Genomic DNA, 9254 nt, shown 5'->3' on the forward strand with positions numbered 1-9254 from the left:
CCCACCTCCGCAGCCTTGGCTCCGTTTCTGTCCTCACGGCCTCTACTTGGCTCCCTTCTGTACCTCTTGGCCTCCATGCTGTCCTCAGTCTTTGCTCGCAGCTGGTATATGCAAACCACCGTCTTTTAGCTTCTACAATTGAAACATTGTATCTTTAGGAGCTGTTGTTTCAGGAGCTCAGAGCCAGCGGCAGGTGGGGAACCTTGGCTTCCTCCATTGCCAGAGCAACCAAGCCTTCTGTTCGCTTCAGCTGCGTGGCTGCTGGCCGCCATCTTGGTTGGAAGTTAATTTGCATATTGCCCTGATTAGCCAATGGGAAGTGTGTCGAAGGTATGGTTAATTACCATGTTTGTCTATTATTAGATAGGATAATGATTTGTATGGTTTCATATGCACTGATTTTACTTGAATGGACTCACAATACTGGTAAAAACATGCCTCTTGAGAAAACTATTAGACAAGCAGGGGGTGAAGAATTTGCATCATCTTCCTCCTCTTCACAATCAAAGCAAGTTACAAATTGATTATTTATTGTTGGTAGTGATCAGTATTAACGGTTTCACCTGCTTTTAGAAACTCATAATACACCACACCTTCCTGATCCCACCAAACGCAGAGCATTGTCTTTTTTCTGAAGTGATTTGGCCTTGTAGTCGATGTTGATGGTTGATCTGGATCAACCCATGATTTTGTGCATTTGGGATCCTCAAAATAAATCCACTTTTCATCACCAATCACGATTTGATGCAAAAAAGACTTTCGTTTGTGCCGTTGAAGCAACAGTTTACTGAATACTTTTTGATTTTCCATTTGTCTTTCGTTCAGTTGAGGTGGCACCCATTTTCCTTCCTTTAAAATCTTTCCCATTGCTTGTAAATGATCAGAAATTGTTTGCTGAGCAACATTTAATCTTTCTGCAAGTTGTTTTTGAGTTTGACACACATCTTCATCCAATCATGCTTGTAATTGTTGTAAGTTCTGACTAATATTTTAAAAGGATTACTCTGACACTATGTAAGGGAATAGACATAGGTGGGCAACATAGTGTTGTAACTTGGAGGGTATGAGGTCCTGGGCATCTATAATAATAAAAGCATAATATGCTAATTAGACCAGAAGTCCTTCTGGACAAGCTTCCAGATGAAGCCAGGGCTGTGAGGGAAGCCTGGGTTCTGGGTGCCTGCTAGCGGCTGGAGGGAAGCTGGTGCCAGAAGCCAGAGGAAAGAAGGCCTACTCTTGCATGAATTTCATGCATTGGGCCTCTAGTCTTTAATAAATGTTAGGCATTTTTTAATGGCTTATTTCCAAAGTCCTACTGGACCACAGTTCTGAGGCTTAATCAGGAAACTGTATTTAATAGATTATAAGAACTGTGATAGGCTTTAGGGATCCAAAACTGACCAAGATAAAACAGTATGTACCATTTTGTTTTCTCAAGAATGGTCCCATTTATAACAAGTGTTTTTATTAGCCACGCACCAATGTGAGGCAGGGTCAAGGCCTTCCTGTCCACCAAGAGCAGGATTCTGAGATACATGGTACAGGAGTTACTCCAACCAAGGCATAGATTTTGTTACCTCAATTTCCTGACTTCTTTATTATCCTTTTGGGGTAAATTTAAAAACACAACAGCAGAAACCTAATTAACTAGAATGACATAATGAAATGTGGGGACATGCCAGCTGTTGTTTCTTGGCCCTTAGCACCATGCCTGCTGCTTTTATGGTCTCTCTTCTCTCTAGGTGTTGCACGCCTGCGAACTTCCTTTGCCAGCATGGTGAAGAGAGTTACTTGTGTGATGTTTGGAAGACAGGAGGGAGGTGAGCATTCTTCCTTGGGCTGTGTTGGATGCAGCCAGCCATGGCTTCCTCAGGCTCCGTGGCTCACTGTCCATCTCCAGTTTGGGGGCAGCAGACAATTGTGTTTTACAGAAGCTCCTTACAGTTTCCTGATTTCAGGGTAGAACGACATTAACTCCTTAACTTACGTTCCTCCAGCACTACTAGAAATATACCAATGACATATTTCACTGAGTTAATTCCTGTTCTGTTTGAAATATGACTGAGCCTTCCCTCAGTGTCTCAGCGTCTTCCCTGAGGCCTGGGGAAGGCTCCAATCCTTCCGCCCTTTTTCCCTTCCTCTGCTCCCAACCCTGTATCTTTTCTCCGAAGATAAATGGTCTGCACCAAAAGGCCCCATCTGTCCAAAATGAAAGGAAGGATGGGATGTTAGGAAGCCTGGGTGGAGACAGAGGATCATGGGAGAAAGGGGCAAGACTCAAGAGTGAGAGGGAAAGGGGAAAAAAATCCAACCCTTCTAAGCTATCTGCATTTCTTAAACCGCTTAAACACTTGCTGTCCTAAAGCTCGTGATTTAAAAGTGATTGGAGCCTATCCGGTTTGGCTCGGCCTGCAAACTCAAGGGTCCCGGGTTCGATTCTGGTCAAGGACATGTACCTTGGTTGCGGGCACAATCCCCAGTAGGAGGCGTGCAGGAGGCAGCTGATCAATGTTTCTCTCTCATTGATGTTTCTACTCTCTATCCCTCTCCCGTCCTCTCTGTAAAAAATCAATAAAATATATACTTTAAAAGTGATTGGAAAGACGTAGAGAGTGGTCTCTTCTATCATCGGCTACACTTTATTACCTCCTGAATTCTCCCAGACTTGGTGTTTTTTCATCGTGTATGGGGAAACAAACACTATTTCATTTATCCAACATCCTCAGTCATATTTATATACATTAATTCAAATAATTATCACATGTGCTAGGTTTAATGTTTTATATTTAATAGAAAGAAAATTCTGTTACAGAAAAATACAGTTGGGGGAAACTTGAGAACTTGCACGGGTTCACAAAGTAGATCTAAAGCCCAGCTAGTGTTGCGCAGTGGTTGAGCACTGACCCATGAGTTATGACATCATGGTTTGATTCCCAGTCAGGCCACATGCATGGGTTGTGGGCTCGAACCCCAGTAGGGGGCGTGCAAGAGGCATCTGATCTATGTTTCTTTCTCATGACTGATCGCTGTTTCTATCTCTACCCCTCTCTCTCCCTCTCTCTTTCTCAAAAATAAAAAAAGTAGATTTAAGTTTTGGGCCCAGATATCAGACCCTAAACCCAGGCTTCTTTCCATTGAGACAGGGTTGCTTTTCTGGTGGAAAGAGCCCTGTATTTTGTATCTGGGCCAAGAATAAATTGGAAGTAGTTCTGGGATATTTTCTTATACTTTGTGCCTCAAGAAGAGTAGCATAAATAATGTTCCTGGGGTGCCCTGGGAAAGTTCTTTGTCTATAGAATTAAAATACATTAAACATTAATCTAAAAAATACAAGATTAAAAACTATATTGCATTTGTTGTAATTCAGGAACTTTGGCTTCGAAATCTAAGTTTGGTCATGCCCTATCTGTGAGGTTGTTTTAGAACTCTTTTTTGGGAGGACAAAATGTGGCTAGAAAAGCAGTAGGATATATGAGAAAAATAGGGTCAGACCCAAGTCATAAATAAGCTTACAAAAACCCTTATCAATATGGTTTTGTGTGTTTACTAAATGAAATAATTAGTACAGCAGAATAAAATTAATATTGCTTCACAAGTCTTAATTTAGTGATAATGGTTAATGTGCAATTAAATTCCTCCTACTCTTCCTTGCCTGCTAGAATTCTTTTTGGATTTCAATAAGTTGTTTTATAAATCCATTGGGCATTGCTGCAGCTCATATGCAACTCAGGTGTTTACAGAATGGAGTCTATTTTGTTAACTGTGTAAAGACTTTTTTTTAATGGCTGTTGTTGATCTGTATTCTAGGTCCCACCTAGTCACTGAAACAAAAGCATTTTTGACGTCTGAGGTGAAAAAAGCTTGAGAGACTCTTATTTTAATGTACTTGTGATAATTCTTTCTCAATTTTTTCTTCAAAACAAACCTAACATGCTTTGAGCATGTATGTATCTTACTGCATACTGGGCACTATCCTAAGGATTTTACCTGGATAAACTTATTCTGTTATCTCAGCAACCTTTGAGGTAGGTGTAATCAGTACCCCCTTTTGCAGATGAGGAAAGAGGCACAAAGAAATGAAATAATTTACCCAAGGTCACATGCCCAGTAAAGAGCAGACTCGGGATTCCCCATTTCGGCATTTAGACATGAGAGCCTGTGCTTCTAACCATGGCTCACAGAGCCTCTGTGTGTTCAGTGCTGTGCTGTGCTGTCCCAGCACCGCCCAGGAGGACTTCATGCCTGAGGCCAGGCCTCCCACTTCTTACTCTTCTGACGGAAGAGGAGGGTCATCTAGATCTGACCTGATGGTCTCTGAGCTCTCTGTCCTTCTCGTAAAGTTTCCTTGCAAACATTCTACTTTTGTCTTCTTTTCTATTCTTAAACCCTGGCTATTCTCCCTGCCTTTCTTTCTAACAATTACTCTTACAGAAGTGATTCTTGGGTCCTATACACTATGAGTGAAATTGTATTTCATGAAAAGTCTTAGAGGTAAAACCTCTGTATTGAAGAACTTAATATAAGAGATACTCAAAATTAGAGAGCTCTACTTTTTTTCTCACTGAGACCTAATGTCCAGAGAGCGCTTACTCATAATACTCAATTGAAAAATAAATATAAAAAGCTTTTTATCTAGTTATAAAAATAATGTATGGTTGTGCGTTATTTTAAAGTAACATAGGGCTATGTTGCGGAAATTCAGGCAATGCATAAAAGTATGAAGAAGATTGTCAAAATCAGCCCACATGACCACCTCCCAAAGGTATCCACTGTTAGCATCTGCTGCTGGAGTCACAGGAAGTACTGTCCCAGCAGCCTCCCTTGAATGCACTTCCAGTGACAGGGGAACTTCATCCCAGCGTAACCCTCGCTCTATTTGAATAGCTTTTGTAGTTAGAACTTTCCCTTTGGAAGACAGATGGAAATACGTGATGGGCTTTCATCATTTTTATTCCCACACCTTGGCAGACATCACTAATTTCTCATGATACTTTATCATGGGTCCTCTAGATGGCCACTGCCAAACCTTGGAGATGACATTCAAGAAGAGCCCTCTTTGGCATTCTCGCTCTGTGCTGACACTGGGTCACTAATCTGTTTTGAAGACTTTTATTGAATTTTCTGCTGATATCTAAGAGTTCTGGGAAAGTACTCCAAAGTGTATAATGTGCTTTGTATCTTTTTATAGGAGCAGAGTGGCAACTTTAAGGCTTTTTCTTTTTTTATAGCAAGATCCGTTACCTAGATTTTTATCTTTGTCATTTGATAATATTGAAAGCCAACAAATAACACCTTTGTGAGATAAAAGGCTGCTCAACCTAGCTCTGACTTCTCCGATGCTTGCAGAGTGTGTGCCTCTGTTAGATGGACTTCAGCTCTGTACGGTGGGGAGAAAGCGGGTTCTGCTCTCAAAGCTGACAGTCAGGCCTTGTGAATACAGAGGTCTGCAATGATGCATAACCCTGGCAATGAAACAGAACCGCTTGCTAAGGTGGGCAGCCGGACTGCTCTTTGCTACATGGCTAGTTTACTTGGAGAAGTTCTCACTTTTGTTCACAAAGAAAAGGTTAAAGGACTGACATCTCTAACATGGTAGGTGTACTTCCTTGGCTCCTATCACCCCAAAATAGTATGTGCAGAAGTAAGACTAGAGTGGGTGGAAGAGTTGGAGTCATCTCTGAATCCTCTTTTTCTCACTCCCACATTCAACCCAGTAGCAAGTTCTACCTGCAAATGTTACCCTGACTCTGAGCGTTTCTCACCATCCTCACACCACCCCTGTTGATATCTTGGCTCTTTTACCGACCAGCTGTGTAATCTTGGGCAAGTTCCTTGACCCCTCTCTGCCTTGCTCATTTATAAAATGGAGATAATAAAGTCTCAACCTCATAGAGTTGTATGAGTATCACATGAGTTAAGACAAGTACTAAAAAAGAGTAGCTGCATATAGTGTTATTTCTATAACCGTAGTTCAAACTGTTGTTCCTTGGTTTTGCCTGTAGCCTCCGAACTCATCAACTCCTTACACTTTCCACCCCCTACCACCTTACCTTCTCTGTGGACCAGTCTCAAAAATCCCAAGTATTCTCTCAAGTTCACGATCTTTGCACATGTGATTCTCTCTTCTCAGAATTACCTTCCCGAAATCTTTTGAATAGTGTACTTCTTCATTTTATTCACTTATCTGCTGAAATGTTATCTTTTCAAAATGGCCGTGTCTGGTCATTGCAACTAAACACTGTCTTTTCCTGTTTTATTTTTCTTCATGGCATTTGTCACTACCCGGTGTTACACGGACCATGGACTTATTTGTTTTCTGCTTTTCCTATTGGAATACGAACACCACGAGAGCACGGCCTTTGAGAGTTTCCCATTGCTGAATCATCTGTGCCTCCATTCCCGGACAGACTCTCCAGGTGCATGACTGACATGACTTTTCATGCTCTTACAAATCCAGTATGGATCATAAAATATCAATGTTAGAAAGGACCTCAGGGCTTTTCTGGTGGAAGGAGCTGTCTAAAGGGCTCTGCTTCTGTAATCACCAGTCCAGGGTTTTGGCCTGTCCAGTGAGATTCCTGACCTTCAGTCATCAGGGAGGGAGTTTTGAGCATGGCACAGCCCTGCACAACTTTGTAAGAGCCCGCTCCTGTCACCTTTCCTGTGGGATGCCTTGGGGCTCATTGGACACAGTTTCTGTTTACAGATAAACTCCTGATTAGATGGACCTGATTCATACTTTCTTTTTTAAAAAAAATATATATTTTATTGATTTTTTACAGAGAGGAAGGGAGAGGGATAGAGAGTTAGAAACATCGATGAGAGAGAAACATCGATCAGCTGCCTCCTGCACACGCCCCACTGGGGATGTGCTCACAACCAAGGTACATGCCCTTAACCAGAATTGAACCTGGGACCCTTGAGTCCGCAGGCCAATGCTCTATCCACTGAGCCAAACCGGTTAGGACCTGATTCATACTTTCCACCTCAGTTTCTCTATTGCTTTGGTGACAGAGCATATTCCCACTCCCCTATATTCTGATTCTTGCTGAGGCCCAGCACTTGGAGCCTCCACACAACTTCAGTCACCCAGGACTCTGTCCCTTAGGGTGGTGTTTCCAGCCAACCTATCCCCAAAATACAAGTGGGGTCCAGGCAATCTCCTAAGTGTGCCTAGCACTGTGCTAGAAGCTGGTAGAGACAAAAGACCGAGTAAACTTTATCACAGCTTTTGATGAGTTGCCTCAGAAAAAAGGCTAAGTTTTTAGCATGGCTTAAAAGGCCTGTTTTTATGATCTGGGTCTGACTTTGATAGGAACAAGTCACGGTGTTCCCCGAACAAATTATAGTCCCTCCAGTTCTAATATCACAGATTACATTCTAGTCTTTCCTCTTTCCATGCTTGAAACTTCCTCTTCCAACAATAAGAAACTAGCTCCCCTTAATAAATTCTTTAAAACTTTTGATTTCAAAATAGTTTTCGATATTTTAGAAGTAATTTTTTAAAAAGTTGCAGATAGTATGGAGAGTTCCTATATACTTCTCCCCCAATATCCCTTAACATTATCATCTTAAATAACCCTGATACATTTGTCAGGGTAAAAAAAAAAATAACATTGGTATGCTACTTATAATTTAAGTCCAGACTTCCTTCAGATTTTACTACTTTTCCACCAATGTCCTTTTTTTGTTTGTTCCAAGATCTAATCCAGGATGCTGCCTGGCATTTAGCCCTCAATATTTTAAGGTACTGTCCAAATAGTGCTGGTTCTGCAGCCTATAAGTGAGGTATGGGCCTATTTTGCATGCCCTTTGACATAAAAAAAATTCAAATCTATGGCTTTTTTGAATAAAACTGAATTTTTATCTCAACTTGAAGTAGATATGTTTAAAGATGTCAAGACATGGTAAAAGGAAAAGTAGGCACTTATTTTTCACTAGTAATAGGACATTAAGATTACAATATTATTTTCATTACAAGAACATGACCAATGTGAGTGGTGGCTTTATTATCACTGAGGGTTTTCTGGGCCACACTTCTGAGTCAATTCATGTTTTAAAATTCTAGACACAGACAAAGTGGGATTGGCTAAGATTGGCAAAGAGAACTCAGCTCCCAGATTGTTACTGGCCCTTTTCTCTAAAATGAGCCAGAAATGGTGCTGGAAAATTCTTTTTCAAGTTTATTTTTCAGTTACAGTTTATATTCAATATTATTTTGTAAATTGGAAAATTTTGTATGTAGTATTTTAATTGTGCAAAACATGGTATAGTTAAAATACTTTCTTCATTTGTGGGATGAGAAATTTTAGCCATGAAATATTTTTAAATTCTCAACATTAGGTAGCAGGCCAGCATCAGAGAGGAGAGACATCAAATCCAGATTTCCTTTATTCCTAAGCTGTGTCCTTCCTACCTCGTCACTTGGTCACTTCCCACCATGGGATCCTTGAGAGCAGCATGTGTGTATGTGAAAGTACTTGGAACTTAAAAATAAGGGTTACAGTTATTGCAAGTGTTAATAATTTTTTGAATCTATTCAAGAACCTTCTTAGATTCTTGCATTTGTGAACTTAGGCATCAGTAAACCATACTTAGGTATCACACTTTGAAGAAGTTTTGAGCAAATACTTTGTTTTAAAATGTAGACTTCATTGTCTCATGTGTAAACACAACAGAGAGCCTCCATTGTTATGTGTTATAGAATTGTAGAAATTTCTGCTAAAAATTAAACAACAAACTTAATATAAGATGATTTCTGTTCTCAGAATGCTAAAAATATTAAAATCTCTATTAATTTCTTGATTTTAGACATCATGTTAGAGAATGTGTTACCATAATGTTGTTTAATAGTTTTACTTTTGTTCTTTCCCTTACCAGTGGGTACATAGTTAATTGCTTAAATTTGATGAGGCTCTAGGTGAGGATAAAGACAGTTGGCTTCCAGAATATCTAAAGACCTAGTTCTGAATTAAATTTATATACCTGTTACCGTCAGGAAGGTACCTAACCTCTCTGGTCCCATTCATTCATCAGAAAATGGGATATAATAATCATACCTACTTGATCAGGTGGCTATGATGATTCAGTACAATAATATTTGTAAAGCTTCTTGAATAGTGCTCCCTAGGCATACAGTGAGCACTACATAAATCATTTGTTAACTAATTCAGTGAGACAAAAGCTCCATTAGAGTAACACCATTGGTGATAAACCATTGATTTTTCACTATTTGCCATATTTTACCTGAGTGC

Source organism: Myotis davidii, unplaced genomic scaffold (genome assembly GCF_000327345.1).
Source record: "Myotis davidii unplaced genomic scaffold, ASM32734v1 scaffold1421, whole genome shotgun sequence".
Taxonomy (NCBI): Eukaryota; Metazoa; Chordata; class Mammalia; order Chiroptera; family Vespertilionidae; genus Myotis; species Myotis davidii.